Source organism: Dasypus novemcinctus, chromosome 2 (genome assembly GCF_030445035.2).
Source record: "Dasypus novemcinctus isolate mDasNov1 chromosome 2, mDasNov1.1.hap2, whole genome shotgun sequence".
Classification (NCBI taxonomy): domain Eukaryota; kingdom Metazoa; phylum Chordata; class Mammalia; order Cingulata; family Dasypodidae; genus Dasypus; species Dasypus novemcinctus.
In genome coordinates, this window is record NC_080674.1 from 130,382,612 (window position 1) to 130,395,723 (window position 13,112).

At 38.0% G+C, this 13,112-nt stretch overlaps 1 pseudogene; it reads right to left on the reverse strand.

Annotated features, from left to right (window-relative positions):
• Positions 1 to 1,056: 1,056 nt before the first annotated feature.
• Positions 1,057 to 1,561, reverse strand: LOC101441281 (OCIA domain-containing protein 1 pseudogene; annotated as a pseudogene).
• Between the last annotated feature and the right edge of the window lie 11,551 nt (positions 1,562 to 13,112).

Sequence of the window (13,112 nt, forward strand, 5' to 3'; positions counted from 1 at the left end):
AATTAGAAATAAAATTGGCTCTAAAACAATATCATAATAAAGAATGCTAAGGATTTTAATGTATTTTTGCATTCTTTGTGGCATATGTATCACCAGAAGGTACCAAGGACCAATTTCTTCATTCAGTTTGTAAAGTAATAAATAGAAAACCTTAAATCAATGACACATGCTCTTAAATTTCTCAATAAAGGAATAACAAAATTCTACACTGAAATAGCTACAAAACTATTCAAAATGTATTCTTCCATTAGAGGTGAACTTCTTTGTTGGAAAACTTTGGGAAATGTATAGTTGTTCCAAAAGAATTTAAAGCCAACTGTGATTTTCTACCTTGTAACTTAAAATTAACAATTACTTAAAAGCAGTTGTACTGTTGTAAAAAAAAAAATCAAACTCCTTTTTTTGAAATATCTTATAAGCTGGTTTGTAAGGCATAAAACTCCTTTTATTTCACAAATGTAGGAGGAAATCAATCTCCTTACTTAGACATGATTCTGCCAAAAGTGGCATTATAGTCAATTATCAACCTCAGGTCACCAGATCAGGCTTATTAGAAAGAGGTTATACAGATTTCTAGGTTGACTTCTAAGAGAAAAACAGTCATGTAGATGTATAATTCTATACTGTGTTACAAAACTAGTTTTACTGGCTTAAGTCATACCTGTATTTGAAACTCATTATTTTCTAACACAGAATGACCTTTGGAATACATAAAATGAAAGAACTGATGAATGTGAAAGAACTAATCTTTTAAAAAGATTTTTATTTTGGTTAACGGCCTGAAGAATTAAATTACATTATTAATATAATTAATGATTTTAACTAATACTGCAGTTTTTAACCCTAAAAAGTAAAGTGATTCAGACTAAACGATCACCCCTTTTTTTGGCACTCTTTCCTGCATAGACCTGACTGCGGGGTCAGTCTTTTGTGTTAAAGTTACTTCATATAACTCTGTTCTCAGCCCTTAATTCCTCTTATGTAATATTTTTTTCTTTCAGCACTTTCTTCAAGCTTGGGATCAGGTGGTTGGACTATTAAATGCTGAAATTCATTTCAAGAGAGTTTTCTACCTTGGGTAATATGATCAGTAATACCAGTGGGAGTAGATTCATTTCTGGAAGAACTGGATGGAATTGGCTCATAATAAGGAAGCATCTCTTTTTCTATGTTGTTTGCTGCTGGAGATGTCACAAAAGATGAATGACAACTCACACTTGAGTCATATTTTGACTTTTGAGAATAGTGCCAGCTGGTGAAGAGAATCGTGCCTGTCCTGATCATAAAGCTTCTCCAAGAGGGGGATTGTAGAGATCCTTAGACATCTCTCGGCAAGTGTCCACATAAGAAAGCGTTCTTGCAAAGTATCCCATGATACAAGCGAATAAAGTTTATATTTGCAACATACTTGTTGCAATCAAAGGCACAGATCTAACCAGAAGCTTCCACCATTGCATTCTGTGAAGTCCCTCTTGCTCCCTCTGTTGGAATATAATCAGCTCCTATATGGGGAATTGGTCTTGGAACTTCTGCATTCTCGAAAATCTGCGCTCCCATTCATCTTTCCTCCCACCGACAGCGGCTGGCCTCAGCGATACCGCTCGGAAAACCTAGAGGTGTCCCTAGAGTGGGTAGGAAGGGGTAAAAGCTCACGGAAGTACAACGAAGCAGGGGGCACGAAAAGAGAACGAGTAGGCGGCCCAGAAGTCACCCAGAAATAAGAGTAAGGTTTTTAGAGAGCAGCTGCCATCTGCTCTCTTTTTAGATATTTTTCTAAAATGTGGCACTTAGAAAAAATATTCGTGGAATATAATTTCTTCGGACTATAGCAGGAGTGAATCTCATTTAAAGTCAAATAGTAATGGTGGCATGGACTCTGATGAATAACTTTTTTATACACTTGTCTCAAACAGGTATTAAAGCAAAGTTTGATTCCACAAACATTTATGGAGCATGTGGTCTGGTTAGTAATGAGGAAATTTTCATTTCTTTAATTATTCTTTTCAAGTTACTACGTTCTATAGCCTGAACAGAAGAAACTAATGAGAAGGAAGCTATTTACATGTCAGAATTGCAGGGAGGAGGAGCAAACTACTACCCAAAGCAAATAAGAGTAAGCATGATGAATTTGACAGATTAGAAAGCAGGAAATACTGTGATTTTAAGTCTCCATTAGTTGTTCTTGTTGTGTGTGAACTTTAAGGTTGCTCCTGACCCTCAATGACCTGCGTCAGGAGGAGAAAACCTTTCCTTTCTCTAGCATCTGGTCTCATGAAAGTGGAGCCTTAATTCTTTATTTGTGGCACTCTTCCACTGTCAGGGAAGAATCAAGCAGGTTCTTTGGGGCTATTCACATATGTCTAAATCACTTGCTTTCTTGCACTTAGGAAGAACATAAATTTTCCCACCCTGAAACCCTAGCTCTGTAATGCATTTACTCCATACCATAGTCTCTCTTTGAGGAAACTATTTCTCAGAATGAAATGGCTTGACTGCCCTTTGCATCTTGATGTACAGAGGTAATATTCTAATATTGAATTCAGCCTCCTGAAATGCAGCCATTGTGCTTGCCTTGACCTTTTGAGCCCACTCATGCCAACTCCATGCGTGGTTTTGTTATGCTTAGTTTATGATTGCAATGTGGGAAAGGGAGTTAGGGAATAGTGCTATTCAATGGGGGGAAAAAAGAAGAGTATGCAGAAGAGATTTGCAAGCCTATTCATATTGTTCTAAAAACAATATGAAAATGATACCATTCTAGAGACACAATAGACCCTTTTCAAAGGGCAATACTTCCATCATGTGGCTGAGACTCCCCCTCTCTGCAAACAGAATACCCTTTCAGAATATTTACATTTCTATAATAGAGAAGGGCGTCTTCTATTTATTTTACTGCAATAGTCATGGTTCCAAATTTTAAGAATGCAAAATATTTTTGGGGACATTTATTAGCATCATAACACTATAGAGAAGAAAAAAAAATTCCATTTGTCGAAGTTCAGACTTATCCATCCTCAGAATATGTGCATCCTAGGACACGGATGATGCCTGATGCTTTCTGGCCTGTTGTAGGATTTTGCAACCTGGTTGTATCGTCTTAACTTGTCACGTGGGTTATTTTGGTGTCCAGAATTTCCCTAGAGGTCAAGTTTCTACCATAGAGAACCTCTAGAAAGCAGAGGGGATCTCTGGCTTCATAACTTATTATTGATTTTGAGATACTGTTATGTGTTCTAAAAATGCTGAGTATGGATAACAATTGTCTTTCCTGACCCTTTTGTTTGTTCCTTGTGATGCTGCTTTTCTGATGCTTGAATTTCATGTTAGGCCTTTGTAATGCATTTGACATCAATGCCAGGCAATTTGAGGTCAAATCTGGTAAAGTAAAAATAAGTGAAGAATTGGAGCTATGATCTTGGCAATTCAAGCAAGAGAAGATATTACTTTAACCTTTTAAAGTAAAGACCCAGTTTCAATGAAACTTGATTATTTCTGGTGAGTTGTGTACAATGTTTTTTGCCCCTTTTTGCTTAAGAATATCCACTTTGGGGTTTAACCCACTATTTATTCTGCCTTTCTGGCATTACACTCGTGCCTATTACTCTTTTTTTTTTTTTTAAGAGTTATTTATTTCTCTCCCCTACCCCCTCACTGCTCTCTATGTCCATTCTCTGTGTGTTCTTCCGTGACTGCTTCTATCCTTATCAGTGGCACCAGGAATCTGTTTCTTTTTGTTGCGTCATCTTGTTGTGTCAGCTCTCCGTGTGTACGGTGCCATTATTGGGCAGGCTGAACTTTCTTTTGCACTGGTGGCTCTCCTTATGGGGCGCATTCCTTGTGTGTGGGGCTCCCCTACATGGGGGACACCCCTGCGTGGCAGGGCACTCCTTGTGCGCATCAGCACTGTGCATGGGCCAGCTCCACTTGGGTCAAGGGGGCCCAGGGTTTGAACTGCGGACCTCCCATGTGGTAGGCGGACACCCTATCTACCCTATCTATTGGGCCAAGTCCGCTTTCCCCTATTACTCTTTTTTTTTTTTTGTCTTTATTTTTTTAATGTTACATTAAAATATGAGGTCCCCATATACCCCCCACCCCCCTCACCCCACTTCTCTCCCCATAACAACAACCTCCTCAATCATCATGAGACATTCATTGCATTTGGTGAATACATCTCTGAACACCTCTGTACCTCATGGTCAATGGTCCACATCATAGCCCACACTCTCCCACAGTCCACCTACTGGACCATGGGAGGACATAAAATGTCCGGTAACTATTCCTGCAGCACCACCCAGGACAACTCCAAGTCCCGAAAACGCCCCCACATCACATCTCTTCCTCCCACTCCCTACCCCCAGCAGCCACCATTTATTCTTACTCTTAATGTACAAAAATTCCATCAGGCATTAGAGAATGTGTGCTAGAACAGTGGACTGTGATGGCTAAGTTCATGTGTCAACTTGAGGTTAGGGTGTCCAGTTGTTTGGTCAAGTAAACACTGGCCTGATTGTTATTGTGAGGATATTTCCTGGATTTAAATAATCAGTTGGGTGATTACATCTGAGGCTGACTGTATTTACAGTCAACTAAGGAGATTGCCTTCAACAATGAGAGATGCCTCATCCAATCAGCTGAAGGCTTTAAAAGAAGTCAGAAATTCCATCTCTACTTCAGCCAGCCAGTTTCTCCTGGCATTGGAGTTCCCCACTTGAGGTCTGCTCTATAGGATTTATATTTGCCCATCCCCACAGTCTTGTGGTACAAGTCTCATAAAAATCTCATAATATTTACATATATCTCCTCTCAGTTCTGTTTCCCTGAAGAACCCTGACTATACAGGGGGTTGAATAATATAAAATTGGAATTCAGGATATCTATAACTTCTAAGTAAAACCAGACCTACTCAATATATGCATGAATTCAGTTTTCAGTACTTTAATGGATTTAATATAAACTGACTAAGAATTTTTGTTCGAATCTTATTTTTTCCCTGCTCAAGATACTGATACACTCTGGACTATTACATGGATCTTCTGAGGATCAGGCTTTTTTATTTTTATTTTTTTAGGTACAGGGGGCCAGTCAACCACTGAACCATATTGGCTCCTCTGAATTGTTTTTTTGTTTGTTTGTTTTAGGAGGGACCAGGAACTGAACCTGGGACTCCCCATGTGGAAAGCTCAATCACTTGAGTCACATTCACTCTCCTGGACTTTGTTTTTAATAGTTTAAAAAAAAATTATGTTTTAAATACTTTAAAAATTTACACAGTCACAAAAAAGTACAAACCATATCCAGAGAATTCCAGCATACTCCTATCCCCCAATCCCATGATCCATCAATTTTAACATTTTGCCACATATGCCATATTATTCTATTTATCCATCAGTCTATTGTTTTGTTTATCCATCTGTCTGCTCTTTGTCTACTTATCAGTCTATTTTCTGAACACTTGAATGTATGCATTATGCTGCTTGAACACTTAATACTGACATACACATTTCCTAAGAGCAAGGATATTCACTTATGTATCCACCTTAAGTGCAGCTATTAAGTTCAAGAAACTTAACATTGATAGAAAGCTTACAGTTTGTATTCCAACTTTTTCATATGTCCCAACAATGTACTTTTGAACCTCTCACCTCCCTTGTTAGATCCCCATCTAGAATTTTGTGTTGCCTTTGTCATTGTCTCTTCAACTACTCTTGCATCTTTGTTTTTCAATTGTGGGAACATTTATACAATGTAAACTTTCCCATCTCAACCACTCCTTGGCATGCCATTCAGCAGGATCCATCACATCCACAATGTTGTGGTACCCTTACCACCTTCCATTACTAAAATGTTCCCATATCCCCAAACAGAAACCCTGTACCCCTCATACATTAACTCTTCCTTCTCCTAGAAACCAGTATTCTACTTTCTGTTTCTATGAGCTTGTATATTCTCTAATGTCTTTCTACTTACCATGAGATTTAAATTTAACATCCAAAATCTATAACAATCTCATTTGCTTTGTTACCAACCAATATTTAGGCTATATTCCTGTACCTCTCTCTCCCCCAACCTTTAGGTTTGTTCATGCACAGATTACATATTTATACATTATGAGTCCAACACCACTGATCATATTTAATGCATTTGCCTTTTAAACCCTGTAGGAAGTAGAAAGTGGAGTTACCAATAAAAAATACAGGGAGTGGATGTGGCTCAAGCAGTTGAATGCTTGCTTCCCACATGGGAGGTCCCAGGGTCAGTTCCTGGTGCCTCCTAAAAAAAATACAGTAGTACTGACATTTATATTTATCTCTGTTATTATCCTTACTGGAGATCTTTTTTTTTTTTTAACATAGCTTCAATCTATTGTTCTTTCCTTTCAACCTGCAGAACTTTCTTTAGCAAGGGCCAGTCTAGGAGTAACAAACTCCCTTAGCTTTTGTTTATCTGAGAATGTCTTAATTTCTTCCTCATTTTTAAAAGTGGTTTAAATCAACCAAGTAGTTTATTTTATCATATGAGAGGCAGTATATTATAGTTAAAGAGAACTAGACTGGGAATCAAAAAGCCTGGGTCTGAGAGCTGGGTCTGCCCTTGTCTTGGTTCTCTGTGTTCCATGGACAAGTCAGTTAACATCTGTGGAGCAGTTTTGTCAACAGTGAAATGTGATAAAAGCACTTTTCCTGCTTGTCCTAAGGTGTTTGCAGTGTTTTTTTTTTTATTCATAAACATACTAAACATGTTTATCCTATAACATGCTATAAAGGTGATATCATTTTTATAAGGACTGAGCTAAACTATTTCTTTTCTCTAGATGGATGATTCTGGGATAAATCATTTGCTGTCTTCGACACAGCCTGGATCAGTTATCAACAGGGCCTTCTTATTCTTCATTTCAGGTGATTGCAAAGACACGTAACTGTAAAAGTTCATGAGGCTCTACACTGAATTTTGCCCTCAGAAGAATATCATGGATTTTTCTGTTAAAAGATAATAATCAGCTAAATTTAATCTTTAAGTGAAATCAAGTTTTTTGAATATCTACATTTATTTAAAGTCACTGAGAAATTAATGGTGCCTCCCATATGGTAGGCAAATGCTCTATTTGTTGAGCCAAATCCGCTTCCCTCTCTTGCATTTTTTTAATGTAACATTTTTTGTGATCTATGTATGTCTAAAAAAAAGACAATTTAATAAAACATAAAAAAATAAAGTGGGCTGATTGTTAAAAATTTTGTTTAAAAATGAAACTTTTAAGAACTAAAGTATATTCCAATTCATATCAAGTATGTGCTTCAACCCTAAGAAGGATATTTGCTACCTGGGGGCTTCTGTGACCTGTGGCTCTCCCCTCTGCCTTCTCCATTGATCTCTTCTTCCCCACAGACTTAGCTGCTGCCTTCATGCTCCTCTCCATACTCTGTAATTAAATGTGTTCTCAAAAAGGAATCTTGAAGTTATTTATGCTAAAGGCTAAAACCTAAGAAATCTATAGAAATTCAGTAATCAGTCTGGAGGTAGAGGAGAGTTGTGGGGTTTTTAATCACCTCATCTCCACTCTATATGATAGACTCATATAGACCAGTTGTTTCCAAAGTAGGGGAGTGTGAGGATGCTGGGAGGTGCTCGAGATATCCCTATTAGAAAACACGTACACACCGTGTGTGTGCATACACAGGCTCTTGTTTTAAATTTACATTTGTGGCGATGGGTTTGTAATAGATATGCTATGTTAGCACTTAATATAGATAATATATAGAAACAAAGATATATAGGATGTCATGCACAATTGTTTTATCCTGATCAAACTGTAATGTTAAATATTTTGGAAGTCACTTACCTAAATGATCATCTGCCCACTTGCCCATAAAACTCTCCTTGTTTTCCAAAGATTTGGTGTATGCTACTTACTTAATGAAATTGCTCATCTTTTAAGATCTCCTTTCGTCGTCTCAGTTCTTACGTTCTATCATGGTCTAATGTGTTCTATATGTCAGATGGAGAATAGTTCGCAAGATGTTCTTGGTTGGGTGGGGAGTTTAGGCCTCTGGAGACTTCCCTTCCTTTTTTGACATCTGAACCGTTCTTTTAAAAGGATGGTAGTTGCATTTCATCCAGTAATTCCAGGAGGCTTTAAAAATATGTCATATCAACCATAAACTCACTGTTACCTCTTCTGCAGTAGACAGAATAATGTACCCCACCACCCCTCCAAATGTTCACGTCCTAATGCCTAGAACATTTGAATATGATATGCTACATGACAAGATAAAATTGGGGTTGCTAATTAGATAATCTGAAGATGGAGAGATTATTTTGCATATCCTGGTTGTCCCAATGCAATCACAGAGTCTTGATAAGTAAGAGAGGGAGGCTGGATTATCAGGGTCAGAGTGATACAGTGTATGAAAGGCTCAACCTGCCACTACAGTCCTTGAAGATGGAAGAAGGGGCCACAAGTCAAAGAAGGCAGGTAGCCTCTAGAAGCCCGACAAGGCAAAGAAAGGATTCTTCCCTAGTGTCTCCAGAAGGAAAACAACTCTAGCACCCTTATTGTAGCCCATAAGACCCATTTTGGATGTCTGTTTTCTAGTACTGCAAGATAATAAATGCTTTTTTAAGCAAATTTTATTGATACATAATAAGCATAAAATTCATCCAAAGTATACAATCAATGGTATCACATAGTTGTGCATTCATCGCTTCAATCATTATTTGAGCATTTTCATTATTGTAATAATAATAATAAATAAGAAACAGACGAACAAACAAGAAAATTTCTCACCTCTCAGTCACGGTATGCTTCCCCCACTGTACATAACTGCTGTTTCTGGCTATTAGATACAAAGCATATAATCAATGGCTTTTAGTATAATCACAATGTTGTACATTCACCATCTCAAAAATTTTTGACCAATTTCGTTACTGTGAAAAGACTCCTTAGCATTCCTTCCTCAGATCTACATAGCCACTAATCTCCTTTCACCTTTATAAATTGATTTTTATATTCATTTTATATAAATGTAATTATACAATATGCAGTATTCTGTCTCAGGTCTCCTTCACTTAGTATAATGTGTTTTTTTTTGGTCTGATTTTAACATTTTGTAGTATTAAATAACATTTGTGCAGATTCAAAGAAAAATAGTCTTATATATGCAATTATTCATATTCCACATAATATATTTATATTTCACATAATTATATTTAGTTCATAATAGGGTAATCATAAAGTATTTGTTCTTTTGTGTCTGGCTTGCTTCACTCAATATAATGTCCTCCAGGTCAATCCATGTTGTCATATGTTTAACGACTTCATTTCTTCTTACACTGCATAATATTCCATCATTGTATGTATACTCCACAATCTGATTATCCATTCATCAGTTGATAGACACCTGGGTTGTTTCCAATATTTGGCTATCATAAATAATGCTGCTATGGTGTGTAGATATCAATTTGTGTCACTGCTCTCAGTTCTTCTGGGTATATACCTAGCAATGATATTGCCAGGTCCCATGGCAAGTCTATATTCAACTTCCTTAGTGTATTAGTCAGCCAAAAGGGTGCTGATGCAAAATACCAGAAATTGGTTGGTTTTTATAAAGGGTATTTATTTGGGGTAGGAGCTTACAGATACCAGGCCATAAAGCATAAGTTACTTCCCTCACCAAAGTCTATTTTCACATGTTGGAGCAAGGTGGCTGCCAATGGCTATGAGGGTTCAGGCTTCCTGGGTTCCCCCCTTTCAGGCTCTTGCTTCTCTCTGGGTTCAAGGTTCCTTTCTTCCCAGGGCTTGCTTCTTCTTGGGCTCAGGGTTCCTCTCTTCCTGGGACTTGTTTCTGTTTGCTCTGTGAGTTTACTTCCTGGGGCTCCAGCTTAAGGCTTCAGCATCAAACTCCAACATCAAAAACCCTCCACTCTGTCCTTTGCCATGCCTTTTATCTGTGAGTCCCCACCCACCGAGGGGTGGGGACTCAACGCCCTAATGATATGGCCCAATCAAAGCCCTAATCATAACTTAATCTTGCCCAGGTAAAAACCATTACAAACATAATCCAATATCTATTTTTGGAAATCATAATAGAAAACTGCTACACTTAGGAACTGCCAAACCATCCTCCACAGTAGCTATACCCTTCTACATTCCTGCCAACAGCGAATAAGCATCCCTTTCTCTCCACAACCTCTCCAACATTTATAGTTTTCCGACTTTTTAATAGCAGCCAGTGTAATAGGTGTGAAATGATATCTCAGTGTAGTTTTGATTTGCATTTCCCTAATTCCTAGTGATATTGAACATTTTTTCATGTGATTCTTTGCCATTTGTCTTTCTTCTTTGGACAGTTGTCTTTCCTAGGATTTTGTCCATTTTTTTAATCAGATACTTTTCCTTTATATTGTTTTTTTTTTAAAGATTTGTTTATTTATTAATTTCTTTCCCCTCCCTCCCCCACCCCAGTTGTCTGTTCTCTGTGTCTATTTGCTGCTGTCTTCTTTGTCCGCTTCTGTTGTTGTCAGCGGCACTGGAATCTGTGTTTCTTTTTTGTTGTATCATCTTGTTGTGTCAGCTCTCCGTGTGTGTGGCACCATTCCTGGGCAGGCTGCACTTTCTTTTGCACTGGGCGGTCTCCTTACAGGGTGCTCTCCTTGCGCGTGGGGTTCCCCTACGCGAGGGACACCCCTGTGTGGCACGGCATTCTTTGCACGCATCAGCACTGTGCATGGGCCAGCTCCACATGGGTCAAGGAGGCCTGTGGTTTGAACCGTGGACCTCCCATGCGGTAGACGGATGCCCTAACCACTGGGCCAAGTTCACCACCCTTTATATTGTTGAGTTGTATGATCTCCTTATATATCATGGATATTAAACCCTTATGAGATATGTGATTGCCAAATATTTTCTCCCATTGAGTTGGCTGCCTTTTCACCCTTTGGCAAAGTCCTTTGAGATGCAAAAGTATTGAATTTTAAGGAGGCTCCATTTATTTATTTGATGCACACACTTTGGGTATAAGATTTAAGAAACTACCACCTAACACAAGATTTTGAATACTTTTTCCCACATTTTCTTCTAGAAATTTTGTGGTTGTTCTTTTTATATTTAAGTCCTTGATCCATTTTGAGTTAATTTTAGTATAAGGTATGAGATAGAGGTCTTTTTTTTTTTTTTTTTTGGGTATGGCTATCCAGTTGTCCCAGCACCATTTGTTGAACAGACTGCTCTGGTCCAGCTGGGTAGGCTTAGCAGCCTTGTCAAAAATCCCTTGACTGTAAATGTGAGGGTCAACTTCTGAGTTTTTGATTTGGTTCCATTTGTCAATTGGTCTGTCCTTATTCCAATGACATGCTGTGTTTTCCACTGCAGCTAAGTAATATGCTTTAAAGTCAGGAAGTGAGAGTCCTGTCCTCCAATTTTCTTCTTTTTAAAGACATTTTTGGCTATTTGGGGTGGCTTACTCTTCCAAAATGTTTTGATTACTAACTTTTCAATTTCTGCAGAGAAGGCTCTGGGATTTTTACTGGAATTGCGTTGAATCTATAAATCAATTTGGGTAGAATTGACATCTTAATGATATTAATCCCCAATATATGAACATGGAATGTCCTTCCATTTATTTAAATCTCCTCCTGTTTCTTTTAGCAATGTTTTGTCCTTTTTTGAATACAGGCCTTTATGTCCTTGTTTAGGTTATTCCTCAATATTTGATTATTTTAGTCACCATTATAAAAGGGATTTTAAAAAATTTCCTCCTCAGATTGCACAACAATAGTGTATAGAAACATTATTTTTTTAAAAAAGATTTATTTATTTATTTCTCTTTTCTTCCCCCCCGACCCCAGCTGTCTGTTCTCTCTGTCTATTTTCTGTGTCTTCTTTGTCTGCTTCTTTTGTTGTCAGTGGAACTGGAATCTGTGTTTCTTTTTGTTGTGTCATCTTGTTGTACCAGCTCTCCATGTGTGCAGCACCATTCCTGGGCAGGCTGCACTTTCTTTCGCGCTGGGTGGCTCTCCTTACGGGGTGCACTCCTTGCGCGTGGGGCTCCCCTACGTGGGGGACAACCCTGCTTGGCAGGGCACTCCTTGCACGCATCAGCACTGCACATGGGCCAGCTTCACATGGGTCAAGGAGGCCCAGGGTTTGAACTGTGGACCTCCCATGTGGTAGACGGACGCCCTAACCACTGGGCCAAGTCCGCCATCTAAAAACGTTATTGATATTTGCCTATCAACCTTGTATCCCACACTTTGCTGAACTCATGTATTTATTCTAGTAGCTTTGTTGTGGATTTTTCAGGATTTTCTTGATATAGGATTATGTCATCAATAAATAGTGAAAATTTTACTTCTTTCTTATTTGTATGCCTTTTATTTCTTTGTTTAGCCTAATTGCTTTAGCTAGAACTTCTAGCACAATATTGAATAATAAGGGCTACAATAAGCACCGTAGTCTTGTTCCTGATCTCAGCAGGAAAGCTTTAGATCTTTCACCAATTGAATACAAGGCTAGGTGTAGGTTTTTCTTATATGCACTTTACCATATTGAGAAAGCTTCCTTTTATTCCTATCTTTTGGAGTGTTTTATCAATAACAGATGCTGTATTTTTTCCAATGTCTTTTCTGCATCAATCGAGAGGATGGTGTGATTTTTCTTCTTCAATTTATCAATGGGTTTATTACACTAATTGATTTTCTTGTGTTGAACCAACCTTGCATACCTAGGATAGGCATACCTAGGATAAAACCCACTTGATCATGGTGTATAATTCTTTTAATGTGCTTTTGGATTCTGCTTGCAAGTATTTTATTGAGGATTTTTGCACCTATATTCATTAGAGATATTGGTCTGTAATTTTCTTTTCTCATAGTATTTTTTATCTGGTTTTGGTATTAGGGTGATGTTTGATTCATAGAATGAGTCTGGTAGCATTCTTTCCTATGCAATTTTTTGAAAACACTTGAGCAAGATTGGTATTAGTTCATCTTTGAATGATTGGTAGAATTTGCCTGTGAAGTCATCTAGTTCTGGGCTTTTCATCTAGGGAGGTTTTTGATAATGGTTTCAGTCTCTTCACTTATGATTGGTTTGTTCTTGAGGTATTCTATTTCTT